At 45.7% G+C, this 14,150-nt stretch overlaps 1 protein-coding gene across 1 annotated transcript in view; it reads left to right on the forward strand.

The window, feature by feature from the left end:
* LRFN5 (leucine rich repeat and fibronectin type III domain containing 5) overlaps positions 1-14,150 on the forward strand; it is a 246,082-nt gene that overhangs the window by 147,042 nt on the left and 84,890 nt on the right. Inside the window, exon 2 of the mRNA XM_075329521.1 lies at positions 2,003-2,108. The gene's annotated coding sequence lies outside the window, so the exon portion shown is untranslated. The remainder of the gene's footprint in view (positions 1-2,002; positions 2,109-14,150) is intronic.

The raw sequence follows: 14,150 nt of genomic DNA on the forward strand, positions 1-14,150 counted from the left end.
CGCCCGGACACACATATTTCGATCCTCGTCTGATAGCGGCTCCCGTCAATCAGATAAAATGTAAATGTTTTCTTTATCAGATCTCCGGGATCACAGAGATCTAAGTGTTATCATTACATGATTACACGGGCGCCGGCTTTCATCTCTGGTGTAACACGGAAGCGATACAAGACGGCAGCCGCTGACGGTAAATGGCTGCCATTATGGGAGGACATCACAAAGGATAAACATCCTCCAGAATCGGGCCCTAGACGTCCAAGACTGAAATGTGACAAAGAGAACGATCCAGTGTTGGCACATTATACCGAAAAGTCAAGCCGGTAGCGCCAGAAATTGCCAAGAACGTCAACGTAGCTGCCGACAGTCCTGACTTCACTGCAACGGTCAAGATTTTGATACAATCTCATCAAATATGGGAATCCGGCTAAAATATGGGACTGTAGGCAAAGAATCCTAATGGCACGTACGATGATGATCAATGAGGTCTTCGCACAACTTTGTTGGGTGGACTGAGTTCTCTTGATCTTTGCTGAATTCTTGGTGAAGGTCCCCTAAGGCAAACGCTTACAGGCACTTCTGTAGCCCACTTCCTTTGTAATAGCCACTTGTAATGGTTGGGTCCATGTGGACATTGGGCTCCTTCTTCTGTAAAATGCCACTGGGAAAATTCTGTCACCAGCCGCGATGGTCCAGAAGGTTTTCAGCACCACCTCGTACTGTGGTCCTCCCAACATAAGCATCTAAAAGGGGCAGCTCCGGGACACATCATATAAAGGGTTAACTCTTGTTACAATTAATTTTGGCTGCCTAGCCATTAATTATCTTCCTGTAGAGGTGACTAATGTACAGTATGACTATATGAAGCTGCATGACTAGAAGAGGTTTGTCACAACGCGGATTAGGGAAGATCCGGCGGGACCCCAAATAGACAACAAAATAGGGGTAACACCACGACAAACAAGGAGTACATCAGGGACACGTTAACAACAGAGGGCCCTAGCGCTAGTGAGAGGGAAGATAGACACCTCCTCCACTCACCTGCCATTGTACCCTACACGCCTAGGCACTCCCTATACAGTTTCCTCACTTGTCGCCAAGTAGGAACCTGAAGCCCTGAGAGACCCTACAATAGACCCTGGCTAGTGAGTGGGCAGGTAAAGGACGCTAGTCCCACCACTGCACTAAAACAACACACCTGGGAAGTAAGACAGACACGGGGAAACAATGATGAACTGCTGCAGACCGCAACAACACTGCAGCCACCACAGCAACTTTAACAGAGTGATACAGCAGCTCCTTCCACCTCCAGGTCAAGCATCCAAATGACAAAGAATAATCGGCACCCTCTACTGGTAGCAAAGGGTATATAAAGGGACTGGGAGTGGTCCCAACTGGAAACACCTGAGCTGGTAATAAACCTCTGTTACCCTATGGAATTTGGGGAGTGCCGTATCAATGCTGTGGTATGTGCGGCTGCGGAATATGCTGCGGATGTCCCGCAGCCGCATGTAACTGCATGTCAATTATTCATGTGGAAATATCTGTGGAATTCCCGCTCCTCCACTATAGAGATACAGAGCGGGAATTCCGCAGGTATTTCGGCACTTGTCCCGCAGGTTTACCGCACAAAAATGCTCGGAACCCGCAGCAATGGATAGCGGCAGATTCCAGAGAGCAGTTGCGGGAAACCTGCGGACAAATCTGCGGAAAAACCATTGTCCTGTGGGCACATAGTCTTATAGCAGACAGACGACCGTGACAAAGTTAGAGTAAATTATAGCTGCTGTACAGTACTCTGCCTTTTCATACTGCACAGACTTGTTTGTGTCCCTTCCAACTGAGCAACAGAAAGTGAAGAACAAAACTAAAATAATTAAGGCTTAAAAATGATGGGAAAATAATGACAAAAATTGAAGAATTGGTATAAAATTGATGCATTTATATAATAATAATAATAATAATAATAATAATATAATAATAAAGCATAATTTTTCTTCCCCAGATGACTCGCATCTCCATGTTGTGCTGTTCACTGTTATCTGAGGTTTGGACGGACTAATGAATTCAGACGATGAGGTGAACACCAAAGAGATGGTTTCCTAAGCAAGGTATACATTGTTACAAGTTTTTTATTCTTTATTTGTTTTTTGCTTTTACATCACATAGAATGATTTAACAAACAGTAGAAATAACGGGGGCAATGAAAGAAGAGGAGGGAAATTCCTGCAACTTCTGATAAGTTTGCAGCAGCTGCTGTTTGTTTGTTGGAATCTGATGTTGTTATTGATTTTATGATATTAGAATTAGATTTGACATAGAATCTAACCCAAAATTTAAAGGGATTGTGCAGGATTAATAAATAAATAAAGGTCGGAACCTTGCAAAATCAGTGCTACACCTGGAGGAGGGCAGTACTGGAGGGGTCACACTTACTAGTGAGGTACCATAGAGGGCAGTACTGGAGGGGTCACACTTACTAGTGAGGTACCATAGAGGGCAGTACTGGAGGGGTCACCCTTACCAGTGAGGTATCATAGAGGGCAGTACTGGAGGAGTCACCCTTACTAGTGAGGTACCATAGAGGGCAGTACTGGAGGGGTCACCCTTACTAGTGAGGTATCATAGAGGGCAGTACTGGAGGGGTCACCCTTACTAGTGAGGTACCATAGAGGGCAGTACTGGAGGAGTCCCCCTTACTAGGGAGGTACCATAGAGGGCAGTACTGGAGGATTCACCCTTACTAGTGAGGTACCATAGAGGGTAGTACTGGAGGGGTCACACTTACTAGTGAGGTACCATAGAGGGCAGTGCTGGAGGGGTAACCCTTACTAGTGAGGTACCATAGAGGGCAGTACTGGAGGGGTCACACTTACTAGTGAGGTACCATAGAGGGCAGTGCTGGAGGGGTCACCCTTACTAGTGAGGTACCATAGAGGGCAGTACTGGAGGGGTCACACTTACTAGTGAGGTACCATAGAGGGCAGTGCTGGAGGGGTCACCCTTACTAGTGAGGTACCATAGAGGGCAGTATTGGAGGGGTCACACTTACTAGTGAGGTACCATAGAGGGCAGTACTGGAGGGGTCACCCTTACTAGTGAGGTACCATAGAGGGCAGTACTGGAGTGGTCACACTTACTAGTGAGGTACCATAGAGGGCAGTACTGGAGGGGTCACCCTTACTAGTGAGGTACCATAGAGGGCAGTACTGGAAGAGTCACCCTTACTAGTGAGCTACCATAGAGGGCAGTATTGGAGGGGGTCACACTTACTAGTGAGGTATCATAGAGGGCAGTACTGGAGGGGGTCACACTTACTAGTGAGGTATCATAGAGGGCAGTACTGGAGGGGTTACCCTTACTAGTAAGGTACCATAGAGGGCAGTACTGGAGGGGTCACACTTACTAGTGAGGTACCATAGAGGGCAGTACTGGAGGGGTCACCCTTACTAGTGAGGTACCATAAAGGGCAGTACTGTAGGGGTCACCCTTACTAGTGAGGTACCATAGAGGACAGTACTGGAGGAGTCACCGTTACTAGTGAGGTACCATAGAGGGCAGTACTGGAGGAGTCACCCTTACTAGTGAGGTACCATAGAGGGCAGTACTGGATAAGTCACCCTTACTAGTGAGGTACCATAGAGGGCAGTACTGGAGGAGTCACCCTTACTAGTGAGGTACCATAGAGGGCAGTACTGGAGGTGTCACCCTTACTAGTGAGGTACCATAGAGGGCAGTACTGGAGGGGTCACCCTTACTAGTGAGGTACCATAGAGGACAGTACTGGAGGGGTCACCCTTACTAGTGAGGTACCATAGAGGGCAGTGCTGGAGGTGTCACCCTTACTAGTGAGGTACCATAGAGGACAGTACTGGAGGGGTCACCCTTACTAGTGAGGTACCATAGAGAGCAGTACTGGTGGGGTCACCTTTACTAGTGAGGTACAATAGAGGGCAGTACATTATGTTCAATTGAGTCTCCACAATTTAATCCAATTTTCTTTCTAAAGTCCAAGATTCCTCTCTCATAAATTTAAAAATAAACCTTTATACCTGCTGGCGCTCCATGTAGGTGATACAGACTTACAATCCCCAGTTTAGATATAACATTAAATTACAACATTTATATATACCTACAGCCACCAGTAGAGGGAGCTCATGAGCTTACTGCATACTCTGCTCTTATTGTATATGCAGTAAGCTCCCCCTAGTGGTGGCTGCAGGTAAACACAGTGTTATCATTTATCTTTATGACTATATTAGGGGTTTGGAGCTTTATAACAGATTTTATCACTAAAAAGATATATTAAGAAATGTATCAGTAAATGATGCAGGAACGTAAAATGATATTGTGTCATGAAGAGGTCTTTTAGGTTTCTCTTTTCTGTCCTGGGATTATATAGGAGCCCAGACCTCCTGTTGGGGATAAGCGGGTGGCAGGGCCTTCCTATTAATCAATGCATAGCCCCATCTTCCTCATCCAGGATGTGTATCCCGGGTCTGTCTGGAGGAGGCTGCTGCGTCTCTGTATAAGCTGCTCCTGACCTATTTCAGTGCAGTGACAAGGAGAATGCATTATCTCGGAGAGGCGAGGCAGCCCCGCTCTGCAGATAAGAGGCGGATCAGATCTTAATTGCTCCTGCAACTGAAGATTTATAGGAAGAAGCCGATGGCTGATGGTTTGTTTTGACTTTTGTATCATCTTTCTTCCCATTATAGAAGCCTAAACAATCCCAAACTAATTAGCTTATGTCAGTAAGAAAACACTGTAAGACCCCGTCTTGGATATTGCTGCAGAATTCTAACTGTGTAGGAGCAATTCTCATGACATTGTGGGTTCAGTCCTCTGTCCTCCATGTTTGGGGGTCATAATGATTTCCAAAGGGTCAAATTCATCTCCTTAATCCAACCTCAATATGCGACGAAAACTTATGGATCGAAGAAATTGCCAAAAAAAGCCACAGCCCAAACTAGTGAGCAATGTAACCAGAAAGGTAAACTCATCCATTAGTGGTTAACCTCGGGCTCCAGACTAGCTTTTCAAGTGATTACCATGTTTTCAGACTGCCCCCTTAATTTTCTCTGCCAGGGCTGTCTGCCCAACCACAAGCTAACCATGAGACCCCTCATTTCAGATAAAATCCTTAACCTTTCACCAATGACTTCTTATCCTTTCCTGCAAGCCTACATTGAAAATGTTCAGGTCTTCCTGGGTGGGACAATTCTATCGCCCCACCTTCAAGGAACCTCCTCCACCCAAAATCTTCCCAGATCTTCACTAAAAAGCCCATCTCCTTATTCATCTTTCTTCCCATTATAGAAACCTAAACAATCCCAAACTAATTAGATTATGTCAGTAAGAAAACACTGTAAGACCCCGTCTTGGATATTGCTGCAGAATTCTCAATGTGTAGGAGCAATTCTCATGACATTGTGGGTTCAGTCTTCTGTCCTCCATGTTTGGGGGGCAAAATGATTTCCAAAGGGTCAAATTGATCTCCTTAATCCAACCTCAATATACGACGAAAACGTATGGATCGAAGAAAATATCAAAAAAGCCTCAGCCCAAACTAGTGAGCAATGTAACCAAAAAGGTAAACTCATCCATTAGTGGTTAACCTCAGGCTCCAGATTAGCTTTTCACGTGATTACCATGTTTTCAGACGTCCCCCTTAATTTTCTCTGCCCAACCACAAGCTAACCATGAGACCCCTCATTTCAGATAAAGTCCTTCACCTTTCACCAGGGACTTTTTATCCTTTCCTTCAAGCCTACATTGAAAATGTTCAGGTCTTCCTGGGTGGGACAATTCTATCGCCCCACCTTCAAGGAACCTCCTCCACCCAAAATCTTCCCAGATGTTTACTAAAGATCCCATCTCCTTATTCATCTTTCTTCCAATTATAGAAGCCTAAACAATCCCAAACTAATTAGATTAGGTCAGTAAGAAAACACTGTAAGACCCCGTCTTGGAGTTTTTGATATTGCTGCCGAATTCTAAATGTTTAGGAGCAATTCACATCATTGGGTTCAGTCTTCTGTCCTCCATGATTGGGTGACAAATTGATTTCCAAAGGGTCAAATTCATCTCCGAAAACTAATCTCAATGTATGACAAAGATTTAGGGATTGAAGAAAATGCCAAAAAAGCATCAGCCCATATTAGTGAGCAATGCACACAAACACCTAAACTCATCCATTAGTGGTTAACCTCGGGCTCCAGACTAGCTTTTCACGTGATTACCATGTTTTCAGACTTCACCCTTGATTTTCTCTGCCAGGGCTGTCTGTCCAACCACAAGCTAACCATTTTAGATGAAGTCCTCTACCTTTGACCAGGGATTTCTTATCCTTTCCTGTAAGCCTACATTGAACATGTTCAGGTCTTCCTGGGCGAGACAATTCTATTCCCCACCTTCAAGGAACCTCCTCCACCCACAATTTTCCCAGATCTTCTCTAAAAATCCCATCTCTTTATTCATCTTAGGTTATCTATCTAATATCACTCTGCTTCTACATGCACCCAGTTATCCAGTCATCATTTACCCTAGATTGTGTCCCCAATAATGCAACAGGAGTGGCCCCACAAAGAGTCAAGCTCCTCCAGTCCTCCAGTTTTGTGGCAGCCAGACGAGGACAATTTTCTCTTCTGCACCTGCCATCTTCTTCTCAGCATCTTGTTATTAGGTTCTGGCCACATTGTGACTTTGTATGACCCTAGTCACACCGCCCTGGTCCTCCTGCAATTAAGGACCAAACTGGACTTCAAACCGGGAAAGTTTGGATTATTTTGATCATCTCTAGTTCCATGTATGCATCAATGCTGAAAAATCCTTTCATCGAGTTTGGTTATTAATTGGATGACAGAGGAAGACTTCTCCTTCTGTCCAACCACTTTGATACTGACATCTAAGGGATAAAAAGGAGGAATCGAATCCATCTCAGATCCTCTGCTTTGGAGCAGTTTTGGAGCGGTATATATTGACCAGTGATCATCACTACACCATAATAATATGGCGACAACCCCCATGGTGTGAAATGACGGCAGCAGTCACAGAGGTGTATATGAGGACCTTATAGATAGGCTACAAATACTCCATGGTGGGAAGACTCATTAGACTGAATGCAATCGATAAAACAATGGATCCCTCCATCACTGGTCATCTCCGGCACACGTCACCTCTTCTTCTCAGGCAGATCTCAGCCCTACACACAGGATTTTCATGATCCGTCATCCTCTTTATTGTTTTACTTCTGCTTTCTAATATTCAGCAACCAATCTGGCTTTTAATCTGATAAAAACGAGGATTACTGGTAGAGGAGCACATGTCGCGCAGGCTGTTAGCAACTGGGTCAGCGCAGCAGAAAAAAAATGATGCTAGACCTATATTTTACCTCCTGCACAATGGACTGCTTTCCGCTAAGCGCGGTGTAATGCAGACTATGGGATTTGCTGCCGCTGGCCTTATTACATTGTCAATAACGAGCCGCCAATCACATCCATATGGCCAGATATGAAGGATGCGCCAAATGTGGAGAGAGGCTTGTAATTCAGTTCTTAAATCATGTAAACCCAGGGGTAAAGGAGGAGAATGAGCCAATAAAGGAGGCACCTTCTTAGATAAACCCTTTCCATGTGTCCTATATCCTGCACCTGGAGAACTGCGGTTATTATTGATGATTCTTGGAATCATGCAATGCTTCGTCTAACCTCATTGTCCAATAAAGGCACCTTTGGCGGGTGACAGTCGCTTGCTTTCTGGCTATAGAAGGTCATAGCGTTTGGCTGTGCATAATGCTCCCCGAGTTTCTATTGTTCCTGCTGTCTGTATTCATTATATTAGGTAGCTTTCCTGCTGGATTCATCCCTTGCCCTTTAGGACCCAGCGGAGCTCTCTTTCCGTCAGCTGCTATTTATCAGTATTGCCCTTGTGCTTAAATACTCCCTTCTCCTCTGGACTGGTGCTGGAGATATTCTTCAGTTCATTCAAGCCTTGGTTGCAAGCAAGTGGCTTGTATTCATCTGTGGTATCGTTGCTGAACGTCTACCTGAGTCATTTATGGATAAGTAGTTCATGCACTTTTCCCCTGTGTGTTCCCCTTGTGTTTTCTATAGTGGTTAGTGGGGTTGACAAAGAGCTCATCCCACCCATTCCCTATTTAGGGTCCAGCACTAGGGATATCTAGGGTCAGGTATCCAGCTCGGCGCATAGGTGCGGAACCTATCAAGGGTGGTGAGGGACCCCAGGGACCAGTGGTAGGTTTGGTCAGGAGTCACCATCTTCCCTTTCCCTAGACACAGGGTTCCCCTTCCTATTCACTATTTGTTTCATACTCCTCCGTACCTAACATGACAGCACCAAAGCCGTTATTCATCAAGACTGAGGATCTGATGAATAGTGAGAAGGTATAAGACAAATTCATTTTATGGCCTCCTGGTGCATTTCGTACTTTGTTCAGCTGCTGAGAGCCATCACCAGAAATGTTACTCTAGGCAGGGACTGGAGGCATTTCATCTGAGATTGACGCCCTTTTACGACAAATCTGTAATTTGTGCTCCACCCCGCCCCATAAATGCTAAGTTCCGTCTGTTTTTGTAAAAAGTGGGAACATCTGCTGAAACTCATCTGCACCCACCAGCTCAGAGACAACTGAAAATGAGACAAAGCTGTATAATGTCCTCCATGCTGCTGTATAATGTCCTCCACGCTGCTGTATAATGTCCTCCACGCTGCTGTATAATGTCCTCCATGCTGCTGTATAATGTCTTCCATGCTGCTGTATAATGTCCTCCATGCTGCTGTATAATGTCCTCCATGCTGCTGTATAATGTCCGCCATGCTGCTGTATAATGTACTCCATGCTGCTGTATAATGTCCTACATGCTGCTGTATAATGTCCTCCATGTTGCTGTATAATGTCCTCCATGCTGCTGTATAATGTCCTCCATGCTGCTGTATAATGTCTTCCATGCTGCTGTATAATGTCCTCCATGCTGCTGTATAATGTCCTACATGCTGCTGTATAATGTCCTCCATGTTGCTGTATAATGTCCTCCATGCTGCTGTATAATGTCCTCCATGCTGCTGTATAATGTCCTCCATGCTGCTGTATAATGTCTTCCATGCTGCCGTATAATGTCCTCCATGCTGCCGTATAATGTCCTCCATGCTGCCGTATAATGTCCTCCATGCTGCCGTATAATGTCCTCCATGCTGCCGTATAATGTCCTCCATGCTGCTGTATAATGTCCTCCATGCTGCCGTATAATGTCCTCCATACTGCTGTATAATGTCCTCCATGCTGCTGCTTCTTAACATGTGCTATATACAGACAGATGAGCAGGAATTCTTCCTGTCTGTGTGTGCTGTGTATGGGAGACATTATAGCCGCTTCTCTCCACCCACTAGCTGAGAGACAACTGAAAATGAGTTAAAGAGTTCATAGAGGGGAAAATCTGGTAAAACTGCAGGATACAAATCATTTGATGGCCATAAATAGTATAATTCCCCATATACACACATGACAGCTTATTCTGCAGTGACATGTCCACTTTCCACTGTATCTCCTGCCCTTATTTCACACTGTTGTTGTGTTATCCGTCCTGCCACATTTACATACATATGACATAAATCCGTTGCCATCTGCACCTTGTAAGACGCTTAGACAAAACACGGCTTTCCTTAAGTATTGACTGCACCCTTAATCCTATCACTCTTAAAGAGGACACATTAAATCCATGTAAATAAGATTGAAGTTAGTGATGCGGACAATGGAGGGAGGGGGGCGGTATTTTATTTACCAGCGTGATAAGATACTACGGAGGGTAACTTTCTTACATAGAAATGTGATCGCCGCCCGCTCACCCGATGACGGATCATAATGGACACCGGATTCTCATGTATCTACCATAAAAATGTCAGGAGTTCAGAAAACAGTTTCCTTATTCACAGCTCCAAATCCCCTGAAAAGACAAAGCACAAGCTAGGATAGGTCACCGATACCAAATCAATGGGGATCCAGCACCAATGAGCTGGTATAAGGTCCCACGATTGCCGGCGGTGTACAATGAATGGAACCATAACAGCACAGCGCCACACACAGTCTAGTGGTCATTATCAGGTATTGCAGCTCAGATCACATTGACTTTACTAGGGGAGGCACCATGAATGATCACTGCATAGTATATATGATGCTCTGACTGCCGGATGGGTGGCAGAGGATGCATGGGATTGGTGTGGATCCCAGGAGTTAACCCCCACCACAACCACCATGGATAGGTAATCACTATGAAGGTCCGACAACTGTTGATGGTGTACAGTGAATGGAGCCATAACAGCACAGTGCCAAACACTGTGTAGTGGTCATTCTCAGGTACTGCAGCTCAGATCACGTTGACTTTACTAGGAGAGGCACTATGAATGATCACTGCATAGTATATAGACTTGTAATGCTCTGACTGCAGGATTGGTGGCGGAGGATGCCTGGGATTGGTGGGGATCCCAAGAGTTAACCCCCACCATAGATACGTCATCAATATCAAGGTCCTCCACAACCCCTTAATTTAATTTTGCCTCCAGCTTGATGGCATTCTGTTACGTCCTTGGATGTACATCAAGGAACAAAGCCTCAAATTATAAGTCATGTAAAGGACATCTCTTTGGTTTTTGGACCAGAGGAGCTGGAAACTCTTGCAATAAGCATGGCTATCTTTTCCAGTACTTTAAAATTAATAATTTATCTTTTGCATTCGCCATTAGGATAAGATCCAATTCCTATTACCCCAATGATCAGCTGATTGAAGGGGCTTTGTTGCTTCCACGAGGCACAACGCCGTATAAATTGTAGTGGTGGACCTTGGTACTGCAGGTCTCCGGAGTTTTGTGAATGGGACTAAGCTGCAGTACCAAGCTAAACCACTACAAAAGGTTTGTGTCATGAGTAGAGTTGATCGAATCCGACAAAATCCAGGACCGGCGGATCACTGCCAGATTGACAAAAAAATCTGGATCTGCTCTGGATTCCGGTGCCCATATAAGTCTATGGGGACAAGAATCCAGAGATTAAAAATGTTTGTGGAGGGGATAGGGGGTAGAAACGCGCGCGTTGTACTCACTAAGGCTGTGTCATGGCAGCAAACTCCTTCCGGGTCATGCTTTTCCCCTCCGGAGCCGACAATTCAATATTCATTGTTTTGCCCGCCCACCGGCGTGTGGAATTGGATGCAGTTAGACATGCCCCCACCCTGAGTGTCAGTGTGTCAGCTGACTGCAACCAATCACAGGCGGCAGGACGGCCGTGGGCGGGGAAAGCAATGTAAGTGTCTGCAGGTCAGTATGGTGAATGTGCATGTCTTTCAGAAACACATGCATGCTCCTGTCAGAAGTGTGTGTGGCTGTGTTGGTGATGCGCTGTCAGACTCGTACAAGACTCATGAATGTGTTGTGCCCTGCTGAGACTTCGGGGGGATCTGCAATCAGAAGGTCACAAAGTTTGATTAATTGCAGATCCATTTTAGAATCCGCTCATCACTTATCCTGAGTAGGAGCATATTTAATTCCATTCTGTCTGAATGGGTTAAAGTCTCTTTTCTATCCTGCGGTAATTGACTTTTAGCTGCTAATCTCAGCTGCAGGCACTATATAAAATCACTTCTCACTCTCTCCTATGCCGGCTATAGCTCATCCTATACCTGACCATTTTGTAGTAGCATGGCTCTGAAGAAGGTGTTTGTTTCTGTTGCAGCTGAGAAACTTCTAGCTGGAGTAGCTTTGGATACCTATTTGTTGTGTTGTTCCCCTGTTTGTCTTACCTTCCTTGTGTTGTTTTATTGTAACAGTGAAATTAGTATCTCGCTGCTAAGTTCATCGCCAGCCATGGCTAGGCATGTGACGGTGCACGGAGGAATGACCCATCAAGGAACATTAGAGACTGGAGGGATCAGCCTCAGCTGAGTGTTAAGAGGTGAACCAGCTCCCTTTCCCTAGCGCCAGGGCCAGCCCCGGAATTGTTTTCCTGGTGTTCCCTTTGTATTGTGTCACTCACTGAGGTCCCCTCGTCCCTGGCATGAAAGTATGGTACTAAAGAGTGCCCAGTGTTTGCAGAAGTGCCCAGCCCTTACAATAAATTCATCATTAGTGGTGCCAGGACTTGGACACCCACCAATCTGCTATTGGTGGCCCATACTAATGACTGATCATCATCAATATTGAAGTCCTTATTCAAGGTTATTCATTCTTTGATTGTTATATATTTTCTAGGGCTAAAATGCTGAAAGGAAATATCCCGAAAATGGTCAAAATTAGACCTTGTATCGAATTCTGTACGGAGCTCCGGCTTCTGTGCCATTCCCAGAGTTTGCCCTTTGCTCGACCTCTATAAGCTCCATCTCGCTTCATTTTCAATTATGTATGCATTAAAACAGTTACAGGAATCTATCTGGGCAAATCCTTCTAATCCAGATCTATCAGGAACATGCATTCTAAGTGAAAGATACGGCCGGGGAAAGATTGGGGATGTCCTAAGAGAAACAAGGCACATGAGAGCCTTAATCCTACCCTGAAATTAGGGTCAAGCTTGCAGATTCCTTTTGTTAAAAAAATCAATAAATGTATCTGTACTATACCTTAAACTATGGGGTCAGTTGGCTGCCGGGGGGGCCAGTTGGCTGCCGGGGGGGCAGTTGGCTGCTGGGGGAGTCAGTTGGCTGCTGGGGGGGTCAGTTGGCTACCGGGGGGGCCAGTTGGCTGCCGGGGGGGCCAGTTGGCTGCCGAGGGGGGATTCAGTTGACTGTCGGGGGGGCCAGTTGGCTGCCGGGGGGGGTCAGTTGGCTGCCGGGGAGGTCAGTTGGCTTCCAGAGGGTCAGTTGGCAGCCGGGGGCCATAGTAAGAGGCAAACCAGCCATGTCGAGGTTTTGGAGAGTACTGGATAAAGAGAGAGAATGGAGGAGGATACGAAGAGCATCCACTATTGGAGGACTTGGTATAACCATTCACTAAATGGACAGCCGATATGGACAACATTTTTGATCCCTTCTCGTAAAGTAAGAAAACCCCACAATGAAAACTGAAATAACTGGAAACTGACAAAAGTAATTTTTACTGTAAATTTACTGAAATCAACCAATCAAAATTAGACATTGTTGTGAATTGTTCAACAGAAAAAAACAAACTCCCTTATATACTTGAGACCCAAATATAAGCCGGCACCGAATTTTACCACCAGAACTGGGAAAACTTATTGTCTCAAGTATAAGCCTCGGATTATAAAGACGCAACCCAAATTTAGAGAAAGAAAATCGGAAAATAATTTTTTATGTTAAGATGGGGGTCTGTGTTTTGATCCTAGTGTGTCTTATAGTAGCTCAGCAGGGCGGCGCGGATGTAGCGGTAGAGCGGCTGAGGAGGCTGGGTTAATGATGCTGCAGGCTCGGAGGACGGGGGGTATCCAGGATCAAGAGGGTCATAGGATGGAAGGTCGGCAATACTTTTTGCTCGGGGGTGTCACAGCTCACGAGTGTCAGTGATACTGCTGAATTAGGAGTGTCAGTGAAACTGCTGAATCGGGGGTGTCACGACGGACATCATTGAGCCTACCGGTGGGCTGTGCGCTTCATTGAGCCCAAGCGGCGGTTGACATGATAGACTTCAAAAGAATGGCCACTTCCATTGTGTGTGCACAGATTGAGATCTCAGCTCTTTGAGATCTCAATCTGCGCATGCGTCATGTCCATTTTCTTGAAGTCTATCTCGTCAATCGTTGGCTGGCTCAATGGAGCTTGCAGTGTGCCCGCAGGTTCAATAGGGTCTGCTGCCCGACAGCAGGCTCAATGGCCCCCGCCGTAACACCCCTGAGCCCCCAGCATTGCCGACCCTCTTGAGCCATAAGACCGCTGCAAGACCCCCGAGCCACAGTATGGCCAACTCTCCATCCTGGTACCCCGCACCACCGTGCCTACCCGATAAGCCTTATCTGGATTATAAGCCACTTCAGAAGACTCAGGTACTTAGAGAACCCATGACCTACAGTTTAAACCGAACTTTCTCCCACTGGGCTACACAATTTGCTCCAGAATGCCTCGATAGTCTTGAGATATCATTGTGCTGCGGACAGATACAAGACACCCTGTGCCAGATGCAGCAAAGACGCCCCAGAA

This window comes from Anomaloglossus baeobatrachus, chromosome 12, assembly GCF_048569485.1.
Source record: "Anomaloglossus baeobatrachus isolate aAnoBae1 chromosome 12, aAnoBae1.hap1, whole genome shotgun sequence".
Lineage (NCBI taxonomy): Eukaryota > Metazoa > Chordata > Amphibia > Anura > Aromobatidae > Anomaloglossus > Anomaloglossus baeobatrachus.